The sequence below is a fragment of the Anoplopoma fimbria genome, chromosome 4 (genome assembly GCF_027596085.1).
Source record: "Anoplopoma fimbria isolate UVic2021 breed Golden Eagle Sablefish chromosome 4, Afim_UVic_2022, whole genome shotgun sequence".
Taxonomy (NCBI): domain Eukaryota; kingdom Metazoa; phylum Chordata; class Actinopteri; order Perciformes; family Anoplopomatidae; genus Anoplopoma; species Anoplopoma fimbria.
Window position 1 is genome coordinate 16,787,992 of NC_072452.1, and position 14,755 is coordinate 16,802,746.

Below are 14,755 nucleotides of genomic sequence, written 5' to 3' on the forward strand. Positions count from 1 at the left end.
CTCTGAAGTGAATTGCCAGTCAGAGAGGCTAAATTTCATATTATATTTTAAAAAATCTGGATATTACGACATAAAGTTAAACCTCATTAACATATTACCAAGTCAAAAACAACAACATTTTATTAGTTTTAACTGATTAACTTCATGGGTTCTGTGGTTGACTTGTGCTTCTCTGCATTCCCAGTGCAGTCAATCAGTGTTGAACCCTGTTTGTTTCAATATGCTAATAATAAATGAAAACCTAATAATGAATAAAAATGTCCTGTGGAGCTATTTTTTCAAAAGTTGAAAGTAGAACGAGACAATCAGTGTGGTCTGTGATGCAAAGACTAGTTGTTTGCTTATTGTGTAAATTCTGTTTAAGCAAATGATGACATTGTTGCTGCAATATTTTATACAAGATTTCAATAGGATAAATTAATGATTCTATTTTAACACACTATGTTCCCATTCAGTCCACAGGACAATTGGTGCTTAAATTCTTACTTTAGTTTACAGTCAAGATTGTGCTCCCCTGATGGGTTGAAATCTTCAAAGAGAAAAAGCAAGTTCAAGATGTTCTCAAAACTATCATTGATATTAAGTATACCTTTAAAACAAGTCTTCAAAGGAAACATCATACGCAGTAAAACATTTAAAGGTCTAAAGAAGAAGCGGACTGGTCTTACAAATGTAAAAAAACCCAGTCATGAGTATAATTTCTTATGTATTAAAACAGTAATTGGTTACAGATACTGACTTTCCATTACATTCATGTTACATTTACATGGAAAACTATTATAACTGCTTCCTATGCAACATTTACTTGACTCATTACTTTACTATTAAAAGTTTTACAAACACTTAATATTTGTTTGTGTTGATTTGTGATTCAACGGTACAGTGAAGGTAGTAATGTAAACCTTGAACATGAACTGTAGATAAAATATGGGGTGCTTGCATAAAATGTGCACTTTTCAGAGCACTCTTTACTTGACTTTGAACTGACTGTTATAATTTCATTTTATTATAATTTTCATGGCTGGTTATGGTGCAGGAGTGTCTCTGGACTCATTGTATCCCACTGAACATATGTTTATTTGATCCTTTCCCTGCACTTATTTTCTGCTATCAATTCATTGACAACTGCTTTGTCAATGAAGGATGGATCTTGAGGGTTGGAGATGTACAGAAGGGCACATACAGAGGCCCGTTCACGCCCCCTGGTGGTGGTTTGGTGTTGATGCTCTGGAGGAGTCAGAGACCTTTCTGATGGTGGAAGTGTTGTCAGAAGCAAGTGAGTCAGAGTTAACAAGATGGTTCTTTTTGCCGCGACCCCCCACTGTCACAGAGCGGCTCCAGTCTGAAGACACAAGGGACGAGAAGGAGAAAGTGCATCATACATCTTGAAAATAACTCCCTCTTAACCATCTGGCTATACTGCAATAGGTCCTACATCAACAAACAATATGTAGCTATACCTGAGAAATCACTGAGTCTGAAACGTCCGCAGCACAAGTGGACTCTCCACTGTTTCCTCACATTTTCCTTCATCACACAGTGGAACAAAAACACAAAGAACCCTGGGACAAAAGAGCAGACATAGGAGACAAATGTGAAATTATTCAACATGATATTGACATAGTTGTGTTTGTATTTTTCTATTTCTATTAACACTTTTGTTTTATTTCATGTGCTTTCCTTTTACCTTTAACTGCATTGGGGTAAATGCAAAATAACACACATGATGAGTTAGGCAAATTACAGATGTTTTGAAAAAATGACTCGCTCCTCTCTAGCTAATAATACTTAACACCAGCTACAGCTCATAGTTACCTTGCAAGGAGTTGAAGATGGAAAACAGGTACATCATGACCACTTTGCCTGGCCCAAATGAAAAAAAGCCCATTGACCACGTCAGGCCTAACAGCACTGTGAGACTGGCCACCGCCCTCAAGTCTTTCAAAGAGCTACGGCTGTTTGTTGAATGCTTATTGGTCCTCATCTGTCTGATCTGGATCAGAACCACGATGAATACAAATGTGTTGCACAGCAGGATCAAAAGGAGAAAGGCCACCACTGTTACGATGAAGAAGACCTTATTCTGCAGCCAGCAGCTGGAGGGAGGGAGAAGGATGGTCATCATGTCATTTACAATGAGATTTATGCAAAAAAAATTACAAATGTACAAAACAACATGCTTTCTGTGTGTTCGACACAGCAAAGTTTGGGATGTATTGCTTGGTGGATGTTATTTTGTGGAATTTTCTCATCCTCAACTATAAATTCATGATCTCATCAATTCCATCAGGCTCGCATTTTATCTAATCTCACAGTTTTCATCACACGGTTTAAACATGATGCTCCCATGACTCACCATGATTCACCCCCGTCTCAACAACAGACCAGTGCTTATACTTACAATTGGTCAGTGGACTGAAGTGACACTGCAGCCGCTTCAGGCACAGAGCTGCCGTAGGCGTCTTTATCTATGGCCAGCACCAGGCTGACTATGAGCAGAGGAATACCTGTGAGAACACAAACAAATCATAATTCAGATCAGAGTTAACTAAACATATTCACACACTCTGACCAAGAAGAAAACAATTCCTGAATATATTTCTAGTTGGAAGTTGATTTGTGTTTTTTCTTAAATTACCAAACTGACAGTGTGAGGTGCTCACTTGTTTAGCCACTAATAATAAAAAATAAAATTGAAAAGCATAAACCATCAATTTTAACTTCTAAGCTAGGCTTTATTTTATGTTTTTTTTTAAAGACAAAGACATTGTTCTAAAGGTGTAAGACCAAGTAATGAGATTTACGGTAAATTAACATTTCAACATATAAGGTGAATAAAGTTTGTAATAATAAATGAGCGATGAACACATATTTAATTGGGTGTAAATGGAGCTAATTCATTCAAGGACATTCCTATTTTACATAAAATGTATTACATAATACTCTCCAGGATACTTTCAGAAAAGTTACAAAAAAAAAATTAGAATTTGTAAAATAAAGTGTTACCAACTTAACCCTCAGCTGCTTTACCCGAACAAATAAAAACCCACTCCTGAACCCTCTCAGACAATCAAAGCCAACTGGACTTTTCCGACTACAGAGAGAAACACTTTAAGTTCTGTCTTACCCCATCCCACAGCACATAACTTGAGGATGTATGAAGGAACGTAGATGTTGAAGACCTTGACCAGTGCGAGGTACATTTGCACGGCCTCCAGGCCCATCCAGGTAAAAGAAGCCAGCAGGAAATAGTGCAGCGTTGCAGCAGTGGCAATGCACAGACCGTAGTTGGAGAAGGATGAGAGCCAGGAGTCCAGAAGGAAGATCATGCTCAACCCCAGCAGGGCAACTGACAGGTTCATGAGTATCTTAGATGGGTAGTCTTGACGTAGCTTCCTAAAGTGTACCAGAGTGACGGACACAGGGAACAGTTGAGATTTCACCAGATGATAGGCATGTGCAAACAGGCAAAACTTGATTTATACACAATCTGCAATCAAGCAAGATTGAGCTTATGGAACTTCTCCATTCAGTCCATTCTCGCTGGTTATTGCAGCAAATATGGTCGTTACAATATAAACCTCGATACAATGTGATAAGTGTGTCGGTGTCACTTAGAGAGACTCACTCAAAAGCAAGGTAGGTGAGGAGAGTGATGCCCAGAAAGATGGAGGATAAACCACAACCGAGATATGAGATCACTGTCAGAATCTGTCTGTCAGCTTCACTCAAGTCCTTTCTGGATACATCCTGAAACACAATACACAAACTGTATGTTTACATAGTGTTTGCTTACCGTTTAATTTTTTTAGTTGTAGCGCCAAAACAGACATAATTGGAAGCAGATGTGCAAGCTGTTTAAACTCATCCCTTCATAACTATTTACAAAAAATAATGAGATAATTATAATTCACACATTGTGGTGTTAACATCAGCTTCCTGCATCATTAGCAGAAAAAATATGCCAGCAGTCAGCTACTGGCCAGATTGCACACAGTATGTTGTTGCTTGTGGGAGTTTTTTGTTCGCTGGTTTGATTTATAAAAAGCAGACCAGTGACTCACCAGCAGCACAGCGAAATGTGTGAGGTGATCACAGAGACAGCTGGTCCGATAAGCAGAAATACTCTGGGTTTCACAACCTCTGCTGTTCCAACCGCCCTGCCCACCTGACACACACACACACACACACACACACACACACACACACACACACACACACACACACACACACACACACACACACACACACATTTGATCATAGCAGCTTATCAGTAGACAGACAGCTTCCTGCGTTAACGGGTCTTTATTGATGTCCCTGGTTCCGCAAAAGTTTCACGTGGCTGAAATACTGTAAATCATCTAAGTATGATAAAACTTATGGACTCACCGTTTTTCTGGAAGTCCCAAAACATGCACTGAACCTTGTCTTCTGGCTGTAAAATAAAGAAAACGTGAAAGTGATGATGGTTTTAAAGTTAAATAAAAACTCTTCTTCTTACTAATAAACTGAATTCATTCTCACTTGTTTAGCTGTTCGATGGCTGAGGGTCACCACCACTCGATTCTTCAGGTTGCTGATATGGCTGTTATTGATGCTGGCAGATACTATAAAGGAATTCAATGTCCAGTTGCTCTGTGTTGCATTGGTTGTGTGTGGGTCCTTTGAAAAAAACATTTTTTTAATCTTTAAATAGTGTGAAAATTGTATTAATATTGTGCCCCTTTTTTAAATTGTTGTTTCTTGAAGGAACGGTTTGACATTTACGCCTTGTCGGTTTTTTTTCAGAGTGTTAAATGAGATGATTGATACCACTCTAAAGTTTTGACGGTAAATATGAAACTACAGCTAGCCTGGTTCAGTTCAAAATCCTCTACAGCACACAGATCAACACATCAAGTTTAGATTTCATCTAAAATGGCGCCAGAGGTCGGCAGCCTGTCGCAGCAGCTCTCTACCAGCTTTGCTACTTTTGTATTTTTTCTGCTATTTTTATTCGTTGTTGTTTTCTTTTTTTTGGTAATTGTATGTTCCTGCTTCAGCGTTTTAGTTGTAGCGTTTTTTCCACCTTCTCTGCACACAACTGGAACTTTTAATCATGCTGACCTACACCCGCGACCAGCTTCTGCGCTACCGGAGCGGAGCCGGCAGCCAGAGCAGGCTGTTCTTCCTGAGGAGGCTGAGGTCCTTCAATGTGTGCAATAAACTGCACCAGTGCTGCTCTGTGGTAGCCAGCGCCCTCTTCTTTGCTGTGGTGTGCTGGGGTGGTGGCATCAGGACTGGAGATGCCAACAAACTCAACAAGCTGGTGAGGAAAGCCAGCTCTGTGGTGGGTCTGGAGCTGGACAGTCTGGAGTCAGTGGGTGAGAGGAGGATGAAGGCCAAACTCGGAGCCATCCTGGACAATCCCTCTCACCCTCTCCATGAGGAACTGTGGCAGCTGGGCAGCTCTTTCAGCCATCGGCTGATTCTACCAAAGAGCAGGACTGAGCGCTTCAGACGCTCATTTGTGCCCACTGCCATCAGACTGTATAACAACAGCGGAGACCACAGTCTGTCATCATGCTGACCAGGCGCCCCTGTGGATATACTGTACATTTTTATTCCTGTTCTATCTTTCTATCTTTATTTTGTTGTATAGTATGTGTATTTATTGTCTGTGTCTGTGTAGTTGTATAGTATGTGTATTTATTGTCTGTGTAGTTGTATAGTATGTGTATTTATTGTCTGTGTAGTTGTATAGTATGTGTATTCATTGTCTGTGTAGTTGTATAGTATGTGTATTTATTGTCTGTGTAGTTGTATAGTATGTGTATTTATTTATTGTCTGTGTCTGTGTAGTTGAGCTGCTGCAACACTTGAATTTCCCCCATGGGGATCAATAAAGGAATATAAAACAAGAATTATCTGCAGGTTGCCATGCAACCATAAGGTGTCACTGCGCAAAGCTAAAGAACAGTCTGGAACATAACCCCCCCATAAAACAATAAATTGAAATCTTTAAGGTTTGTTTTTGTACGTATAGTAGGCGTTGTTTTGTTACCTCTGGACAGAGCCAGGCTAGCCGCTTCCACCTGTTACTAATATTAATGCTAAGCTAACCATACTAACTCCTGTCTGTAACTTCATATTCCTCCCACAGACAAGAGTGTGGTGTCAATCTCTCGTTTAGCTCTGCAAGACAGCAAATCAGCGTGTTTTCCAAATGCCACAACTCTGAGTATTACTTGGTCTGCAGGAAATATTTCATTATTTTTTTAACATCTGAAAATCGAATATGAGGAAGAAAAAAGCAAGAAAAAATCAAATTAAAATAACAAAATTGCAAATAGTAACAAGAGAAGAATTAATACCTGAAAAAGTTCATTTGTTGCATAGAACTGAAACTGGACACGAGTTTTATTTTTTTCTCCAGGAGGGAAAAAGGTGTGGAGTTCAGAGGGCAAAGAGATTGTTGCATCTGTGTCAGGGAGTGGTTCACTCACAAAGCCGGGGTTGACAAAAATCTGTGGAAAAACAAGGAACTTCTAATCACCTGTCAACCTTAAAACTGTGTGTCGGACTTCCAACTCTTATCATTTGCTTTCTCGTTAAAGGTTTATCTGCCACAACTGCTTGAGGCCACAAAGTCTTTTTTTTAACATTGTTTCCAGGACATTAGTGTCACAGAAATTGTCTTAAAACAGTCAGGTGAAACCATTTTCAGCGTCTCACCTTTGGATTCAGGTTTGAAGGAACAAAGGACACACCAAAGGTGAGGCCACTGTATTTATTTTGATCTACGTTGATCATGGACAGGGCCATCGAGGGGGCTGTTATACTGATAGATCCATCTTGGAAGTCCATATTGTCCCCCATTCTGTCCGTCAGATTAAGGAGACTTTTCCCAACGACAAAAAAGAAAGTAAGGATAGAAAATATGGGATTTAGAAGGAACATGCATTTCTCTAAAATCTCAAAAGTGTTCAAAAGTTATGTTCAGTTTTACATTTACTAAAATGAACAAGAAACACACTTCCCTTTCCACTTACATGTTAGCCACTGGAGTGATATACGTTTTGGAAAGCAGGATAACTGCAACAATATTGAAGATATTGGCACCAACTGCAGGTTTGATCCTGCTGATGTCAACCACTGCCCTGAGCTTCTCCAGAACTGTATCCAGCTCAGAGGAAGAGAGCTCTGCACTGTCGCCTAGCTGAACATCTACAAGGTCCTGAATCATGTCCACAACCTCGGCCGCGTTACCTAGAAATCCACAATGTCATTAATGTTTTTTCTTGTGTTTTTGGCAGGTTATCCATTTGTGGTTTCATTTAGATGGAAGGATACAGAATAAACAAGATAGGGAAATATTTTATTTCAAAGTATATTTTTAAAATAACATTACTCTTACCAATGGTGACGGTGATATTGTCAAGGTCTGATATGGTCACAAGCACTTTACAATTTTTCATATCAGGTTTAGCCCAGCTGGTCGTGTCAGTTTCAATGTCTAACTTACTGAAGAGAATCAGAGGAGATAGGAACAACAGAGGCAGAAGACATTATATATTCTTTCTGGTTTAATTTAATGATTGGTATAATTAAACTTAACTGTTATAAAGGGTTATAAAAAAATGAAAAGCACCTGTCAGCACCTTTGCTCTTAAAAGCGTCAACGGTTTCGCTAAGAGACCATAAAACTGATTACCCATATTGTCCCTTGATTAATATTTATATCACATTTGTCAGAGATAATAAGCCCTTCATTACACTAATAATTCCCTTATAGGAAATTGAATATTTTTTTTCCTGAGCTGCAGTCTGGCAGGGATCCATCAGTATTGCATGTGTGGTGGTTAGAGCTTGTGTGCAGAGTGGGAGGACTGGTGGGAGCAGGACATTGTAATTGAGGGAATTTTCTTGTCTAGCTGAGGCGTCTCTATGGAAACAGGTTGTTGCGACAAAGATAAACATGGTCTGTACAAGAAGATAGATAACTATTGAAAAAAAATAATCCTGCAAGATCAATGTTGGCTCGGATGACTCAAGCGGGTGTGAATAAACCCCTGAACATTATTACACGTTGTCTCTATTGTAAATCTTTATATGCTTTATTATTACTACGTGAAAGACATTTATACCACGCCGCTGTATAATGTCAGTCAATAATACATTAAATCATTTTGTACAGCGTGATGATTGCTGACAATTTAATGGACTCAATCAGTCAAATAATAAATCCTGGATAAATGTCTTACCAAAGCCTGAAGCCTCTCTCTGACTGTAGCTTTCTGCATCCAATGTCTTGGTTAACTTGTGGAAATACTTCAGGCCAAATGTATTGTCCATAGATAGTTGATGTAGTTTCTTCTAAACAGTTTGCTGGCACTGAAAAAGAATATATAAATAATGTAAAATCTGATTCCATAACTGAACACGTCTTTACTTGTGTTAGGAAATCCAGCTTAGATAATAATACAACTGCTTTTCAGAACAAAGTGCTTTACATAGTTGAACCAAGACTATTCTTTATTGTCAAATGAAAGCAGATACATAAACAAATAAGATAGTTTGCTTAAATTAATAAAAGGCCTTTTTGAAAAGATACGTTTTGAGAGGTGATTTGAAAGATTTCTCTGATTCAAGTCTCAGACCTTCAGTCAAGCTTACCTATGTGTTTGATCGCCACATCCATAGTTTGAATAATAATTGAGTCATTTCCATACCCTGATATCAAGGTAGTATTAATTACAGTGAGAATTTCTGCCACACTGTTTTTGTTGTATTCTTGAACATGGAAGGTGCAGTAATATCTGCAGATGAAACAAACAGTTAGTGGCATTCGAAACATGCAGCTTATTATTATTAGTCCTCTTTTTTTTTGTCACCTACTGTTTTTGTCGGCCGCGGAAAATCTTAAAGAAAGGAAACCAGAGAGGTGTTTTAATGTAAAAATCAGTAGCTGCAGTGTTATAAGATATTATTCAGAGAATTAAACTATAAAATGATGCCATTTATATCCTTTTCATCTTGTCTTTTTCTGTTTGCTATTTAAATGAAGGGCAAACTCACCATCAGTCCATTGTGCTGCTCCATGTTCCTATGAAATATTAGTGATGAATAATAGGTCAACTGTCACTTCTTATATCACACATATAAAACCCTCACACACAGACAATTAAAATTAACTCAATGGGTCCCACCTGCCAGCGTTCTCCTTTGTGATGAGATTTAGCACAATCATGGTGCCATTCACCTCCAGCTGTTCTTTCACCTTTTGCCAAAAGAGAATAATTCAATGTACACTCATTTTTCTTTTCGACAGCTTTCAAGTTTAGTTATGTGAATCTCTTACCCATTTCTCAATAACACCCTCTGGTTTTGTCGGGCTGCCATACACACTTAAAGTCAAATTAACTCTGAAGAATTTGTCTGGTTCGACTGCAGGAGAGAAAAGACAACAGATGAAACAGCAGTGCATCTACAGTGAATGTATTTCTGTCAACATTATACAGACGAACAAACACATGTTGTTTTTTCTAAGCAGAATTTGACTTTTTGTCCTGCCCCCACTACTGCTTATTCTCTACATCAATGACTGTACTGTACAGGTTGTGAGTAACTAAAGTATACATTACATCACATTACAGTCATTTAGCAGACGCTTTTATCCAAAGCGACTTACAATCAGTAGTATATTACATATCATTCACCCACTGATGACAGGCTACCATGCAAGGTGCCACCATCAGACTCTAACTAACATTCATTCAACATCCAGTCCACCCTGATGGCAAGCCTTCGGGAGCAACTTGGGGTTAAGTGTCTTGCCCAAGGACACATCGACTGCCGAAGCCGGGTATCGAACCACCGACTCTCTGATTGGAGAACTACCTTGCTCTCCACTACGCCACAGCCGTATAAAGTATAAATTAATGAGGTACCAATATACCTGACAAGAAGCTTCGATGTGCACACAAGTCTGTAAATTCTGCTTAGGTTGAATATATTGACAGAGAGCTGATGGTGTTATTTTACTGATCCATCACAGAATCAGATCTAACGATTTGTTGGAATGAGAATTTGAATGAGTGAAACTGGAATCAATCACGTCAGCGAGGAAAATCATTTGTGATCCATCAAAGCAAATCCAGACCCTTTGTCTTTTCTCTGGAAAAGTATTCAGGTTCCATAAATAAGTTAATGTGTTCCTCCATCTCACTTGCAAAAATAACTCTTTTACTAATGAAAATAGACCACCTCTTTGTTCTCCACACAGCCTATCACTTTATCTTCTCAACATTCTTATTGTTTCTTGCTTTTATCATATAATTGTTTTCTCTTTTTTGTTCATTACCAGCACTGTTGATCTTTTAAAATGTCTAATTGTGTTTTTATTGTATACCGTTCATGCTTTTATGTTTTTATGCTGCCACCAAAAACCTTTTTCTCTTGTCAGTCAGTTAAGCTCTGAACTGAAGAAAAAACAAAAATGAAGAAGATGGACGAACACGATTCATCTGAGTTGTTAAATAAACCGACCTGCAGTCTCGTTGAGATCTAGAGGATCTCCTGTCGTTGACATGTTAGCGGGTCGAGCTGGCATACTTAGAGTTGGATCTGTTTCTATCAATTAAATTACATGAAAAGAAAATATTACAGCACAGAGTGATTGTCTTGCACCTGTATAAAAAAACGAAATGACTATCACACTGTAATTCCATGTCGCTGCAAAGCACCAAAAACACTCATGGACATTGTTTTATTCTTGCATGCTCACCTGGTGTAAGTGCACCAGTGCTGTCAGTTGGCAGTGGTTGTGACACTGCAGGGGGTATCTCTGAAAGAGACAAAATACATAATTTAAAGAACAACTTAAAAATAGCATGAAGTCTGACAGAAATCAAATTATGTAAATGTAAATGTATTATAATGAGTAGTTGTATTTTTTGAAACACATTGATGATGTCAATTGCTTTAATGTATTTGTGAATGTGTGCAATAACCTTTTTTTTCACGAGTCTATATCTATGCAGCATCTTTTTAATACAGCCACTTTCAATCTTAATGAAAGTGCATGGTCAATTTAATCACTTTAATGGATTTGTTAACGTGTGACGCATGAAGTGAACATTTCCTGATTGCCCCAAAGTCTGCTTTGTGTCTATAGAAAGGAAAAACTAAACAAATATCATACAATTATGTAGGTAAATATGGCTGAAAATACATCCTTTATGAAGACAATGGTCATATAATCTGTGTTTGGTTAATGTTTGACAGATGCAGTAGTTTACATATGAGAGGACTATAGTGTGCTGTACGTACCAACAGGGATTATGCTGATGCTATTGGGGTCTGCTGTCAGGTTGAAGAAGTCGAAAGAGAAGTTTGAACTCAGCAACGAGGCAATGTTTGCCTGAACCCATTTTACGTTAGCAGCAGGATCCACATTCACGTGGAATTCACACCTGAAACTTGAGATTTATCACATTGACATGGGTTAAATATGCAGTTTGGAGAATTCTTTCATTCATCTTTTGCCATGCAGCCCTCATATATACTGTAATGATTATAAATATTTTCATGTCTTGAATTCGTCTCACCACTGGTCACAGGTGGAGTTTGACAATGCTCTTGATCCCTGAAAACACAGTTTCACGTCCTTATTAAAGGTTTGTAATTACTTACACACAACTGATTGTCCTTAATAAAATTACAGCCACCTTTTCCTCTGAACTCAGCTCAAGGCTCACATACGTCATTCATTTCCTCGGAAAAAGACATTGTCTCAATAAAGAAAAAAGGCCTGTTCTCTGATCAGCTGTTCTTTGAGGATATTGCTGTTTCCTTCTGTGGAAAATCAAACTGAGGACTTAATAGTGGTGTACCTGAGATTGTTGTGCAGGTAGAGCACTAGACTTAACCACAGAGCAGTTACGGCTGTATGGGAACACAGATAACAGAAATTACAGACAGAATTGTTGTCCAGGATTGCAGTTTATATTTGGACGTATCATGACCATTGTCATTAATGGCCAATATACACACACACACACACACACACACACACACACACACACACACACACACACACACACACACACACACACACACACACACACACACACACACACACACACACACACACACACACACAGACACATACACAGACACACACGCAAACCAGCTGGCAGTGATGGAAAGTATTTGAACCCATTTACAGGTATAAGCACTAAAATTATATAAATATATATATAAATCTTTATAAAGCAGTATTGCTACCTTTTCTGAAGTTTTTGACCATCACTGCCAGCTGAGAGGAGTGTTTTACTAATAAAAGCTGCATTACCTTGGGGATGACACAAGGATGTGATGGACTGACATGTTTTGAGGGAATATGCTCTCCAACTGATAAGAGATGACGACAAAGATGAGTTATTTTAAATCTGATTTGTTTGTTCAAAGTAATTTGCTGCCCAATGCTATTTGCATAATCAAATGTTCTTCAAACCCAGTTTCTTGTGACTTCCTCCAGTGACACTGAACAATTTCCACGCTGTGTAGAGCGAACCGTGAGCGTCCACATGTTGATTTTGTAGAGTGACCATGCTAGAAAATAACAATGAAATGGCTGCTTTAAAATATGGAATATTTCAAAAGGAAAGCTTTAGACCTATGCACAGGTTAATGAACCAGTTACTGTTGAACTGGTGTATGATTTACCTTGTCTTTGACCTCAAACTGTAGTTACTGAACAGCTGAGTGTATTATCTGCCCACTCTTTTAACTCTCACCTGCAGTAGATTGCCTAGCAGTGTGAATAGGTGAGAAACCCCTTGGAGTAATTCACTTTTAAAAATCTAGACAGCTCAAACTGCATGACCATGAAATGCAAACGGATATTTACCACAGCGTAGGTTGTCGAAAGGCTCAGGATAACAGTTTTGATTGTTTTGTTTCCACTGACGCAGGTCCCACCTCACCACGTCTCCATCCGCACAGCTCTTCCCCATCAGCTCCTCAGCGCTCCATTCTCTGGCCCAAATCCTGAACAGACCGATCGCACCGAGCAGATCCTTCCCGGTCTCCAGCTGCACCTCACCGTTGGTTTTTGTATAATGAGACACCCCCAGAGTGAGGGTGCCGTTTGGGGCCACTTGTTCGGGTAGGCTGGGGCTCAATGAGGTCTCATTATGACTGGTTCCATTGATGTAGATCCGCAGCCTGCGAGCTCGGCCAGACCAGGTGAAACACACCGTGTGCCATTCATTCAATTTCAAATCTCCTTCCAAGCTGTATGGTTTTCCAAACAGCCATACGGACAGATGAGTACCTGTACCCCCGAGTCCCAGCTCTATTTGTCCTTTCCCTGGTGCTTTGTAGTCAAAACCGGTCCACTTTGCACTATGGGTGCGGAGTAAAAGCATGCATACACTCAGCTCCTGGAGGGCTGGTATCACAGCTTCTGGTTGTAGCTGCCACAAACACGGACGACCTATGAACAGCAGCTTCTTACCCCACAGGCTGGTGCTGGCAGAGAAAGCTGCAACGACACGTTGGTGGAAAAGACACAAGTTGATAAAGAGAACCATGAAGATGTATGATATCCTACCCAAAAAATAGAGCCAGACAAGCATAACGTACGCCATCATAGCAATCCATTATTCTCAATTTTTCCACAATGAAAAAAGCCAGCTATTGGTCTGTGTGACATTTTGTACTACTTTAAACATTGTCAAGTGCTTTAAAATCATTTAATTGGTCTGAATCTTACTTGAGCCGAGAAGCTGCATACACAGACAGAGTAGAGTTAGACAAGACAGGCTTCTGACGGAGTTCATGACAGCAAACAAAACCTTCCAAAGCCAGTCAAATGGTATTTTGCTGAAAGGTGACAAAAATAATAAAAAATTGTTTTACTTTGCATTCACCTGGAAGTAATACAACAATTATCAACGTATCGTCATGTAGCTAAACACATAACTTAGACTTACCGTGGTCATTTCCTTCAAATCCGAAGTTTAAACTGTTTTGTGAGAAATGTAACAACCAATGTCAGTTCATGAGCTGGCTGAGCCACGAGTCTACTGGCAAGCGTCACTTCATTTCTCTATAAGAAGACTTCCACACCCGCTGCCTGTAGTTCCCCGAGTTATTCATTAATCGGCACCAATAAACATAACTAACAAGCTGGATAACGTTACAGTCAAGACTTCATGAAACCTTTGCAAATGTGAATTTAAAAATCCTCCCATTAACACATTTAAGTCATTTGTGTTCAGTGTGAATGTACCTAGTTTGTGGTGTCAGAGGGTCCAGTGGCTCAGTTAGGGTTTTAATGTAATAGTTATCATAACTGGGCTTAAAGTTTAAAGTAATACTGCTGCAGGATGTTGGGAAATACTTGACGCACACCCTTGTTTTTGTAGATGTTGATGACACACATTTACCAACTGTAGCATTATCAAAATGGCTTGTCTTATTACACATAACAAGCTTTACATTTGGGGATGCTGTGTAAGCTTCATTTGTTTTTTATTCCTTCAACACAGATGCTTCTGAGAACTGATTCTTATTGACTATTATTGACTTATTGACTTGTTAATGGTCCCGGCAGCTAAAAGCTGAAGATGACATGATTTGGCATCAAAACAGAAATCAACATCTGCAAAGATTGCTTCTGCAAATGCTGGATACGATTTAGGTTCAGTTTTTTCAAGGTTATCACTGAGACAACAGGTGTGTGTGTGTGTGTGTGTGTGTGTGTGTG

At 39.1% G+C, this 14,755-nt stretch overlaps 1 long non-coding RNA gene across 1 annotated transcript; it reads right to left on the reverse strand.

Moving 5' to 3' along the window:
- Window positions 1-3,374: 3,374 nt before the first annotated feature.
- LOC129089708 (uncharacterized) lies at window positions 3,375-4,127 on the reverse strand. The gene is made up of 3 exons (XR_008531165.1): window positions 4,065-4,127; window positions 3,629-3,750; window positions 3,375-3,396 (listed from the first exon to the last, which is right to left on the reverse strand). It is a non-coding gene; the product is annotated as an uncharacterized LOC129089708 (long non-coding RNA).
- Window positions 4,128-14,755: the final 10,628 nt, after the last annotated feature.